Source organism: Phalacrocorax aristotelis, chromosome 7 (assembly GCF_949628215.1).
Source record: "Phalacrocorax aristotelis chromosome 7, bGulAri2.1, whole genome shotgun sequence".
NCBI classification, from domain to species: domain Eukaryota; kingdom Metazoa; phylum Chordata; class Aves; order Suliformes; family Phalacrocoracidae; genus Phalacrocorax; species Phalacrocorax aristotelis.
Window position 1 is genome coordinate 21,216,913 of NC_134282.1, and position 12,661 is coordinate 21,229,573.

A 12,661-nucleotide genomic window follows, 5' to 3' on the forward strand; every position below is an offset into this window, starting at 1 on the left:
TTTCACAGACTATATTCAGATACCATCTTAAAACTTTGGTTGGTAGAAGTCATACTGTATGTCCGATCCAACAAACCTTATGCCATCATGCACACTAATGTATGATACTGGAGTAATGACTCTGAAGTCTTCTGGTCAAGAAGCAAAGGACCCATGCAAAACCTTCCTGCGGATTGTCAAGGTTTCTTGCATGTCTCAGTAGTCAACCAGAACAAGATGAGGCACGTTCTATACCCTGTCCCAGACAGCTGTGAGGGAAAGGCAGAAAAGCCTTTTCTCTAAAGCTGCAGAAAAACTGTTTTTATGTAGTTTTCAGTTCACAGTATTCTTTAGAGTTTATTACAAGAGGAGAGAGTGTTCTACACGGACAGTAACGTAATACAGCAAATAGATGGGGAACTGGATCTGGCAGTGCAGTACTAGTGCTATTTGGCTGCTTAATCTTCAGCAAGTCACTTCTAATCTTTATTATCTATTTCCCCCTCCCAGGTCTCATACTGGTTTCTTCTAGTAGATAAAAGCATTCAGGGTAAGGATAATATTTACACAGTACCTAAAAAAACCCAAAGCACTAGGTTTCCAATTTTTAAGTGACATGGGAAAAAGGCTTGCAGTTTGTTATTGGTGTTCTCCACTATGAACAGTGAAACTCTAAGTCAGTAGCTTTCAATAATCCTATCTTCCCTGCTTTTCAGGAAACTCATAAAACTGAGAAGCCTGGTTGTCCCATTTTAGATATTGTAATTAACTAGCACATCTTCATAATTAACAAGACTCATGAATACCGAGGGAAACATGACTTCCCAATGCACATGTGTTGACAAACAGCAGCCACCACCTCCTCCTTCAGGATTGCAGACACTAAGTCAGCACCTTAACTTCCCGTGAGCTGCAGGCTCACTTAAGGAACAAGAGGACACATGTGTGAGTAACTCCTTCTCCAAGACCAGTAAAGACTGTTGCAAGTTTTGAAACAGGCTGCTTCTAAAACCATTTTCCATTTTGAACTTTTCTCTAATTGACTTAGAAGATAATACAGAGTAAGATTTGAGCTTTCTTCAGACAGCTGCACCTTTTTCCTCTCTGCAGTCCTGGATTTACTAATAGCCATTCAGGGGGTGTGATTAGGATATGACCTTGTCCAGGTGATTTTCTTTAACACCCTCAAAGCAGTTAGATCCCAAACTGTATCTCAAAGCAGTACTGAAACTCTCAAGAGCCCTTCAGGCCTTACTACATGGCAAACCCTGATGTAGAGCAGGATCTCAGGATGAAGAGAAGTTCTTCCAATTATTTGTTTAATTATGCAGCTAAAAAGTCCTGCCATTTGAGAGCTGCTTAAGATTGGCTTGAGTGCTTGCTGTATTCCTCCACGTATGATGAGTAAACCTGCACTGCCAGACCACATGCAGTCCTAAATAAGCTGGCTCAGAAACTTCCACTGCCAACTGCTCCACGGGCAGAAACTACATAGGGCCATGGGATAATTCAGGTGGGAGAGGACCTCAGGGGAACTCTGGTTCAACCTCCAGCTCAAAGCAAAGCAGGGTCACCCATGAAAGCACACCTGCTTTCTCAGGGCTTTTTCTAGTTGGATTTTGAAAATCTCCATGGAAAGAGACTGCACAACCTCTCCAGGCAGCACCTCCCACTGCCTCATTGACCTCACCGTGAAGAATGCCTTATAGACACAGATCCCTCTGGCTTCAATTCATGCCTGCTGTCTGTTGCCCTCCACCTGCGCACCACTGTGGAGAACCAGCTTCACTCTCTTGAGATCCTCCCCACAGGTGCTGGAAGGGCCCCCTAAAGCTTCTCTTCTCCAGGCTCAACAACAGGCACAGTTCCTCTGCCTCGACTCACAAGGCAAAAGCTCACACCTCAAGACAATATTGGTAGCTCTCCACTGAACTCACCCCAGTTTATCAAAATTTCCCTTGTCCTGGGGGGCAGTTCAAATGGATGCTGTATTCTGGATATGGCCTAACGAGCACTGAGTGGAAGGGGATGATCGTTTCACCTGACCTACTGGCTGTGCTCCTGTTAATACAGGGCACACGGCTGCCTTGAGCTTGGCTTGCTGTCCACCATGACCCCGGGGGCCTTCCCAGCAGTTCCCCAGCCAGGCTGGCCCCAGGCTGTACTAGTGCAAGGGGTTACTCTTGCCAGGAAACAAAGCCAGGAAGCCCCCACCCTTACATGCCTGTTTAAATGGTAAATTTGCTTAGTAATCAGCAGCAGATGAAACGGATAGAAACTGAAGCCAAGTCTTCTTAGTGTTAATACACCTTACTTAGTACTACTAAGTCGCATCTTAGGGCCATATTCAGATGGCCTGAATTCCACATAAATCCTACTCCCTCCTATTTCTTATTAGCTGGCTTTCAGGCAGCTCCCCATTCAGCATCTTATGTAAATTCTCTGAATTGCTCACCAAAACCACCTAGATTTCTCCATTGACTGAAAAAAGGCACTTGAGTGGAATTCAGGCCACCTGAACTTAATCTTTAAAGTCTGGTAACATTGCAGCATCAGACTGCATTATTCCTTTGGTTTTGTCACTGTGACAGTAAGTAACATCTTGTTTGTCAGGACGGGTTTTAGTTTAGTTACTCTTCCACTGGAACATATATTTTTAAAGAAAATTTATAGATTTGTAAACAATTCAGGATTCAGTTCGTCCTGCTACCTTCTGGAAACTTATTCTATAGCTGATCTCCTTGAACAAGAATGCCTTATCCATAGTTCTCTCGAATTTTGTCCTGAGCCATGTGCGCTGCTTTGTTCCAGGTGTCTTGACAAGTCACTGATAAAAATTTTGTCTTTAGTATGATTGTGGCTCAAACCATTCACCAGTCTACAGAAAGGAGGAATAAAAGCCCTACGTCAGCACTAAATGTCAGCTGGGGGAATCAATGGCTTAAATGCTCACCAGTTCAGCAAAAGCACACCATGCTTTAAGTCAAGCATGAAGACATCTCCTCTAGTTCCTCAAAGATTATCAGTTTTCCAATAAATACCATTCCGGTTTTCTCAGGCTTCAAGCTGAGCCAGATCTCTTGACTTGAGAAATTATTTCTCATAGGCATTATGGTTTTATAAGAGTGTCATAAATTGAAAAGTTGCACATACCAACATACTCAGCCCAATGTGCTCTACTCAGTGGTCTTATGAATCAGGATCCTCCAAGCAAGAGAGGAGAAATGGGGAAGGCAGGAACTACATCAACACTTCTGAAAAGCAGAACCAGATTCAACACACCACAGTCCTGACACCTTGCTTCAGGACATGAAGAGTGCTTGTGTCAAAGCCCCAGCCCACTCCAGATGCACAGGTACGGCCAGCCTACCCTTGCCCACAGCTCTAAGCCAGATCTCTCTCAAAACAACACAGTACACCAAGAGATAAGCAACTGTGAAATATACTGAGGCTGAGATATATTATCCTCACGATTACTTTGAGTGGAATGGGACACTTGGAGATGGCTCAACTTTCAGAACCAAGTGACAGCTTATTGAGGATCAAACAGACTATTTTAGAATAAATTCAGTAAGTTTTCTTCTCTAGAAGGGATTCTGCTTCCACTAGTAAGAAGCTTGCTTTCCTGAGCAGCTAATAGGGACTGGATCCACACCACAGGATGAACATGTTATGTGTTTCAGAAGCCTTGACCACCACATGTATCAGCAGATCCATCAGATTCACTCCTGTTTTGATGGCTGACTGACAAACTTAACACACAAAGCATGAAATTTGGACCTACCTCCTGTTTCTAGGGACTAACAATAACAAGCACACCAAACTACAAGAAAATAAAGTCTTTCAGTCACAACATTTAGCTTAAGCCATTCCTGAAGCATAAATCCACAGGACAAGGAGGAATCACCAGGCTTAACAGTGTTTTTCCTTAATTTTTCAAGGCACACAGCACAGGCAAATACAATCAGATGCGCTTGCTCTCTCAGTGGTGCAGACAGCTATGAGTATAAAGTCTTATGAGTACACACAGATGATTACCTTTGTCTTAGGACATAATTAAGGCCTGATAACACATCTACCACTTCTGACTTTTACTTTTTACCCCGGGGGGGTTGGGTGGGGGGTGGGGAGTCAAGGTCATATGCCACAATGAATGTTTCTGTTTCCCTCATGAGATGCTGAGTCCACTCTGGAGAAACACTTTCTAGAGCAGAACATAACCAGACAAAAATCCCATTAAGCGTTTTCCATTTCATGCTGTGCTTTTTCTTTACATGATGCTTAGAATAACATAGTTAAAAAAACTTCCTCTCAACTCAAATATTCCATAAGACTTATATAATATTCTAAAATATTTTGAGTAAAAATGGGTGCCCTTGCCCTTACCAGACTTTTAAAAGCACTCAAAATGATTTATCATTGGTTTTGCTCTTTTTCATAAGTTTTGTATGGATCACAGCACTTTTGAAGTTAGAGAGCGAGGCTATCTAAACACAGGAATTTCACATTTAGGTCACAAATCCACTTCATAGGCCAAAAAAAAGCCAAGTCTAAAATCTGGTACTTCTAAACAAAATACAGTACTTCTCATTTAGAAAAATTATATACCGGCTGTTGTACATAATTGTTACATGCTGAAGAAATAACCTCCACAAAACAAGTTAAAAAAAAAATCTAGCAGTGCTCACAAACTACTTCACAACTATTTTTATTCAAGTCACCGTTTTAATTTTTCTGAAGGTTACCGTTTGCTTACTTCCCAATGATTTTGTATGGGTCCAACAAACTGAGCCTCATGCTGTTTACGGAACTATCTGAAGTAATCTCCCCCATACATGTTCCTCTGCTATCTTTCCCCAGCAAGTCCGAGAAGGGGACGTGCCTCAGCGCTAAACCTGGCGCCAACCCCCAGCACCAGGGCGAGAAGAGTAAAACATCACTGGAAATTGGGATCGGCACCTCCTTCAGCCGCACTGCCTTCACGTTACCCGCACTCACACACCACACGCTGCACGTCGAGGCCGAAGACGACGCGCAAACGCACTTTGGGCGCCAACCCCCGGGCCGGGGGGTCGCGGCGTGGGGAGGCGGCGCCCCCGGCCCCGCAGGGCGGGCGGCTACCGGCCGGGCGGGCAGCCCCCGGCCCCGGCCGGCTCGGTGATTCACGGCGTGCTTTCTCCACCTCCTCGTGGCACGTAAGAGTCGAAACACAAAGAAAAGCAGAAGGAAAAAAGCGCCTATTATTGTCTATTATTCCCCTGTCAGCCGGCTTGCCGCTCCCGCGCGCCCCGGCGCCCTGCGAGGCGTCAATCGCCTCACAGCGGCAGTGAGGCCGGCCGGCCGCCGCGGCGGGACCCGCCGGGCCGCCCCTCACCGCGAACCGGGCCCAGGGCGGCTCTCGCTGCCCTCCTCTGCTTCAGCACCGCCGGGGGCCGCCCCGGGCTGCGGCCCCGGGAGGCCCGTTCCGGTGGTGCCACACAACAACGGGCCCTGGCGCGCTCCCGGCGGCGCAGGGCCGCGCAACCACCCCCGCGCTCCCGGCCTCCAGCCCCGCAGTCCCCGCACTCACCGGGCCCCGGCCCAGAGAACGCCCGCCGCCAGCGCCTCGCACGCTGCCGGCCGCCTCCGCCCGCCGCGGCCCGAGTACGCGCCCCCAGCCCGGCCTCCCCGCGCCAGTGGTTCGGCTCAGCGGCGGCCCCGCAGCCCGCCGCCGCCGGGCGCCCTCATTCCGTATGCGCCACGGCGCCTCCTGGTTGGCTGGGGCCGGGTGGCGCGCGGGGCCGGGCTCCCGGGGAATCGGGGGAGGGAGGGGGGAGGACCCCGACCGGGGTTACTACGGGTCACCGGCGGCGAGGGGCGGGGCGAGAGGCGGGCCCCGCCCCCCGGGCCGGCCTGCGTTACCCGCGGCACCGCTCCGTGCCCCAGCCCCGCTGCGCGTGCGCGGCCGCCGCGCCGCTCCCCGCCGCCCTGAGGCCAGGGGCGGTTTCGGGGGTCAGCGGGGCTGGGGACGGCGGGCGCTGGGCGGAGTCTACTGCCGTCGCCGCAGCTAGAAATTACCCGGCCTCCTCCTCCCCAAATCTTTCATCTCTATTAAAACGCCTGTTAATTACCTCTAGTCCACCATCAATTCCGTTATTTGACAGGAGCTCCCACAGCGGTGGGTGACTGCAGAAATGCCTGGGTTATGTAAAAAGTTAATTTTGCCTCGGTGTGGGAACGTGCACCGTTACCCGATTTTGGCTGGAGCCCTGATGCGCGTTAGTACATGTATTTTTGACCAGGCTCCTGATGAACCTCTGTAAAGTGTAGAACTTCCAGGGCTCCTGAAGAGTCGGCCAGAACCGCAGCGGTAGCGGGTGGCTGGAGGCGCGCGCCTGGGCTGCGAGCAGGGCGCCCGCGGCGGAGCCAGGTGGGACCCCAACACCTGCCGCAGGTGTTGGGGGGCTCCGGGGGACACGGGCCCAGGCGAGGCAACACGCCAGAGAGCCAGTCCCTTCTGCGTGCCTACGTGTTTCGGTCGTTGTTTCAAAATGCTGCAAGAACTTCAGAGTTTGAGGTTGCCGTTAAGGCTTTACTGAGTTTGAGGCTTTACAGGAAGGTGTCATTAGTGGCAGTTGCTGCAGAGGATCGTGACGTGGATCTCTGCTGACAGAACTGAACAAAGACCGCTCGCTTCACATTGACTGTCATCAAAGCTGGCGTCACTTGGAGCAAGTTTGGTTAGTACTGCTCAAGGCTAGGTTCCTTTTTAACAATTACCGAGGACCTCTTCTTACCAGTATTGGCTCATCCAGATCCTGCAAATGTTCCTTCAGAATTAAAGGTATTAATTTAACCGGCATAATACAATACTGAAAGACAAAATAAATGAGCACCTGCCAAAGATAAGTAAAATGAAAACAACATATGGGAAGAAGGTTTCAAAGCCCAGAAGAAAGATTTAATTACAGCGGGTTGTGTGGTTGTACGTGCAGTGGTGGCAGCCACCATTGCTGGAAGGGCTGGGTTTGTTTTGCTCGGTACGCACGCTGCTCTCGCACAGCCCTGAGGGCTGAACAGCCCAGTGATCTGAACTGCGTGGCACGACGAAGGGGAGAGTAGGATTACAATGCTAAGGGCCGTAGTGTGAACACAGCCCTACCTACGGATCACCAGACAGTGAGTTACTTTGTACCATTTATAAACTATGCAGCAGACCACTGCACGTGACATGTGTCCCACAAATATCCCTTCCTCCTTTACCCTCACAGATACCGATGTTTCAGAGGAAGAAGCGCCGTTTATGTTTATGGTCATCTGCAGAGTCCTCGAGTGGGAGAGAATATACTGACTCTTACTAAAAGCAAATTAACAGGGTACGTACTTCTAATCCAAAGACCAACAAAGTCGATGACCTCAGCTACTGGAAAAAATGCTTCCAAGTGTTTAGAACTGGAACAGAAGAGATGGCCACTGACAGTTCTGAAAAGCTATGAGAACTAATATTATGCTAGTGTACTAGTATAATATGCTGTTATACTACTATACTACCATGCTAGCTAGGCCATGAGCTACCCAAGCAAAAGTGATGCTAACTGAAATATGGGTAGGAGTATGGCAAGGTTGCACACTCACTTAAAAAAGTGAAAAAGGGTAAGCAGACTTGGAAGGAGAGGAAGCTCATTTTTCAAAGGTGGAGAATGTGGGCATTTCTGCAACAGGAAGGAATTGAGATGGCTTTCTGCCAAAGGATTCACCTTGGTAGAGACAGATTAAACTTACAGTGTGAATATTAGCACAGGGAAGGAGTCCTAGATTTGTGTCATGCAGTCCTTCACATTTCATTGAAGACAAGGAAGGTTCAGGATAAAACTGCAAAAGCAGTTTTGAAGGAAGATGGGAGATAAAGCACTGGACAGCGCAGAGCTCATCTGCTCAGCATTGGATCTCATGTTGTGCTCCCGGGTAATCACCGCTGAACAGTAAAACACCTTGGCAAAAGCCTCCCTTTGAGAAATGCATGGAATCCACACGTTGAAATTAAAGGTGACCCTTATCAAACTGCTAGATCTGAATACTATCAAGTTTTATGAGCAGGAGATTCCAAAGAAACTTTAACTCCAGATATGGATTTGTTGTGAACTTTGTATTTCAGCCTTACCTTTATTGCAGGGTGCATCGATGTGCGTGTTTTAAGTTTGCCTGAACTTTTGAGTACTTTGAAATCCAAAAGCTAACTGTGTAACTACCTATATTTATTCCAAACAGACACAGCTGTTGGCTGTATCCCTCATAGTCTTCAGGGTAGGTGAGGAGTTCGTGATACCGTACACTCCAGCAAGATGTTTTTTGAAGAATTGTAAGGCCTTTGCTGTTGATGTCCCCCAGTTCTTACTGACTTTGTCTAGAGTGAGATAACAGTTACATTTTCTAAACTAGTACTCCTTGCCTATTACTGAGGAGCTTGCAAGCTTGTTACAGACACCAGCACAGCTAAAGTACTTCCATTGCCCTGCAAATACCGGCCATCCAAGCCCACCAGGATCTTCCTGTGTGCTGGACTGTGAGTCAGACGTTCATCACAGAGCATTTGTTATGTCCCAGAAAGCTGTCCAGTGAATTCCACATCTGAAGATAATTTAGGTAGGAGTAAGCCATTCAAATAACAACAAAAATACTGAGAACTAACTAGTAAATCCTAACAGGTTTTGAAGCTTTCATTCATTAGTGTTTAAACCAATTTCTAAGGAGTTATGATTAAAAAGACTAAACTGTGTCAAATCCACTAGTTTACAATGACATTTATTATGTTTTTACCTGTACTGTTTGGTGCCGGCGGCTGCCAGAGATAGTACCCCAGGCTGGATATCCTGGTCCCTGGCAATATCTGAGGCTCCTAATTCAGCTCAGCGTCAAGAGGTGAAAGATTATCTGCAGCCCACACTGATTAAGCAACTTCAAATTTAGAGACAACTAAGGTTTAAAAATATATACTTATATACACAAACAAAAACATACCAATTCAAACCAATTCCTACACGCATTCAGTATTTTCTTGAGCTTCTTTATAGATTCCTGACATTTACATATAGCATAGGCAAAGCTTTTCATTATATCAGGGATTTTACCACATCTTTTTGCTTAGATGTAGTTTTTTACAGGGCAGGGCTTGGGAAGATACTGGTGTCATTTACACTGTCATACTTTTCTTGTATGAGTCTATGCTGAGTATCCCATAAGGAAACCAAAGAATTGGGGGATTTACAGTAGCCACAATAGTAACCTATAAAATTATGGATAACCTATGTTTATAATTGGAAATTTAAACCACACAGGACACATACACTAGTGACTGTGGGAGAGAGTGACCTTTCCTATACAGGGTACACACAATGATAGGAAATTATAAGTTAACATAGAAGCTGATTTATATTTTACATAAAAAGGCACAGTAGCACAATTAAAGGCAGAAGAGAAGTTCTTGTATCACCCTTGAGCATTCAGGCTGGGAAGGAAGATCTGTGAAAACATTCATGGCTCCTACTAACCACATTCATGGATTCACAAATGCTTGTTTGGTTTTCTTTTAAATTTCTGGAAGGAAAAGCTCATTAACTTTTCTCACTTTCCTTTTTAAAAAGTTTCAGGCATCCAGTCGAGGGGGAAAAAACACTGCCACATGTTTTGATCAGCAACAGAGGATGAATAGCAAGTAGTAAATAGCAGGGAAGATTGCAAGTGATCTTATGAAAATATTGATTTGGGAGTATAGTCAACTGCCTCATCAGGAAAGAGAACAGAAAGCCAATGTTATATTTGGCCAGTTCTAACTAATATCCAGGGGGAATTAACAGAAACAAAACCACAAGTCACACTGAAAGAGGAGAGTCTATGAATGGGTAAATATGTGTGGAAGGTTGACTTGAATCTTTGATGAGCAGGCTGCTGCCTACTGATACTCAGGAAGAAGTTAGAGCGGGGGAAAAAACCAACACTGTCACAGATGTAACAGATGTGAGAGCTTTTAGCTAAATATCCCTGGAGGGATACAAACAAAATTAAGTACTTCAAGAAGGTACATATGGTTAAAGTAAAACCAAATTGACTTATGCGAAATAACAATTAAAGAAGGGCTTGGGTAGGATGAAGCTCATGGTCTGGATAGAATATATTTCATGGTAGCCTTCAAACTTGTGAAAAATAAATGACTCTATAATTAGCCAGCTTTCTCCATGACTCGTTAAAGAACTGAATGCTACAAATTAATACAGTATTACTCTAAATTAAATTAAATTAATTTTAACTAAAAAGAAGATAACGTTTTTAAACTGTTTCCTTAGAACTTATTTTGCTTTAGCTACTAACAATAACCAGTTCAACAAAGGGACTCATATCCCTGGACATTTTTAATTAAACAACCAAACCGGCATTGTAATATTCTATTTCTAAAGATATCCTGGTTGTATGCATTTTGAATGCCCTCTGCAAATGCAGAGAGGGCTGAGCTAATACTGAGGGATGTGGGTGCTGGCAGCAGAAACAGCTCGTGTTCCTGAAGTGATCATTCCGAGAACTGTTGATTTTGGGGTGTTGTTTTAAAAGATGGAAAAACGTTTCTAGAGCAAGCAGCAGGGGGTTTCAATGCTAAATAGACTCCACATTCGTATCAGTATATTTGACTCATTTTTATCTGTGAAGCTTTTTGTTTCCGAATAAAGGAAAAAATGAGTAAGTTGTTAAGATTCAATTGGAAAGCAGCAAACCCTGGCAATGTGCCCCAAATGATTAATTATTTAGTAGAACATTTGGTAATATGGGCATGCCCAGAGCCACTTTTCACAGAGAGAGATTGACAGCGTTACTAACAAGGTGATCAAAGGTATAGTGTAAAATTTATCACCACTTGATACAGTTCAGCTTTGGTAATGCTTGAGTACTTTAAATTCCTCTCTTGTATTTTCTCATACCGCAGATATGTTGCCGACCTACTGCAATAAATCAGAGCGCCATTCAGGTATTAATAGTACAACTCCCCGAAACTGAAATTTCCAACTAGGGAAAGCATGTAAATGGGTTGAGATCTGTAAAACAACCTGCAAGGCATGCTCTGCAACACTGCCACACCCTGGAACTGGCACGCTATGAGAAATTGTGTCGCCCACGGAGAATCGGAGACAGGATTAAAAATAGAATTTATTTCTGCTCTTGAACTTTCTTGCTCAAAAGCCGCCTGTCATTTTCTAGGCCAATGAAACATTACAGTGGAGCTGACAGCGTCAAAGGCAGCCAAGGGGAATCAAAAGCATCAAACAATGACCAGTGACTCGAGGTGATCCCCATGGGCCCCAAAGACAGCAATGTCCTGAGCAACCAGTATCTTACAATACAATTTAACCTTCAAATAGGCTGTAAAAACACCCACGCACAGGTGCGAGTCCACAATGCTTGTTCACCAGTGGCCACCCAGGCCAGGCTCCCTGGCACCTCGCTGTGTGCCCGGGCTTTGCTCCTTGGGCACGGATGCTTTGGGCATGCTGCAGCCCACTCTGCTGACACCCCTTCCAGCCTTGGCTTTCCTGGGCACAGCACAGATTTAAGATTGCCTCTTAAAGGAGCACTGGCCATGAAGCCCTTCTGTTTTTTAGACCACCATAGTAAGACTCAAAAGATTTGTCTGAATTACCCTGTATCTACCTGATACTTGGGAAGGAAGAAGGGAAAAAGCCACTTCCCAGGACAGACATGCTTTCTTCTGCAATTCTGAATGTATAAACACGGTAAAGAAGTATTGTTACAGATAGAGCCGCTGGTTATAAACCCTGTAATGCAACAGTGCGTGGTTAAAACAATCCAAGAGTACCTTCCTGCTGTAGCAGGTGAACACAGCAAAAGCTTCTGATAGTCTGCTTTTCTTTAGTCAGCTACTGTGCAATGTTTTCATAAAAGAAAAACATTTTACTGTTTAAGTGTTCAACCAGGAAACAAACATGGCCAATGTTTCCAAAACAGAAGCTTGAATTCGGGCTTTTGTGCAAATCAGATGTTTGGGGTTGTTTCGGAAAATTGAGGTAAAGCACCAAGTATTTGGCAGTTTGGGAAATACTATTTCCCAATTTTCCCAAACTTAACTAGGTCCCTGACTGTACCTGAGATGCGTTCTGGGAAAAGGTCCCCCATTTACGTGTCTCCTGTGCAAACAACATTCATGGTGGAACTTCTCCCCCTCATATTTGCAATGAGCTTTTTTTTGTCTTGAGAGGGACAAGGCTGTTTAACAATTTCATTAAATAAGTCACTACTACCCCATCATATTTGTATAACGTTACTTCCAACATTTAAATCTGAGAATCCTAACCAGCAGGAAAATTTCCAAGCTGAGAAGCAGAAAGAGGGTGAATGAATGTGTTTTCTTTCTCTGGGATATTAGGTGAAGCTAAATAACAAAGATGCTTCAGAGCAGACCAAATTTCAGACACAAAGTTGTGACTAAGTGTAACAGTACTGAATTAATGTATACTGAACTTGGTTATACTGGAAATTAATACAGAATTACAAAGGTAGGAGTGAAAAGATTTAGAGTCCTGCCAAACTATGAAGAAAGCTGTGAAATCATTCAAACAATGGATGCATACACTGCAGATTCATCAGAAGGTGAACATCCAACTATAAAGAAGATATTCCTAGAAAAACAAAGGTGAATTCT

The 12,661-nt window shown here is 45.2% G+C and overlaps 1 protein-coding gene across 4 annotated transcripts in view; it reads right to left on the minus strand.

The window, feature by feature from the left end:
• Positions 1-5,702, minus strand: part of ACSL3 (acyl-CoA synthetase long chain family member 3) — a 54,205-nt gene extending 48,503 nt beyond the window's left edge. For 2 of the 4 annotated variants that reach the window (XR_012661544.1, XM_075099229.1), the window contains exon 1: positions 5,549-5,688. The gene's annotated coding sequence lies outside the window, so the exon portion shown is untranslated. Of the gene's footprint in view, positions 1-5,548 lie in introns of all 4 variants that reach the window. The other 2 variants (XM_075099228.1, XM_075099230.1) reach the window with 2 other exon arrangements.
• Positions 5,703-12,661: the final 6,959 nt, after the last annotated feature.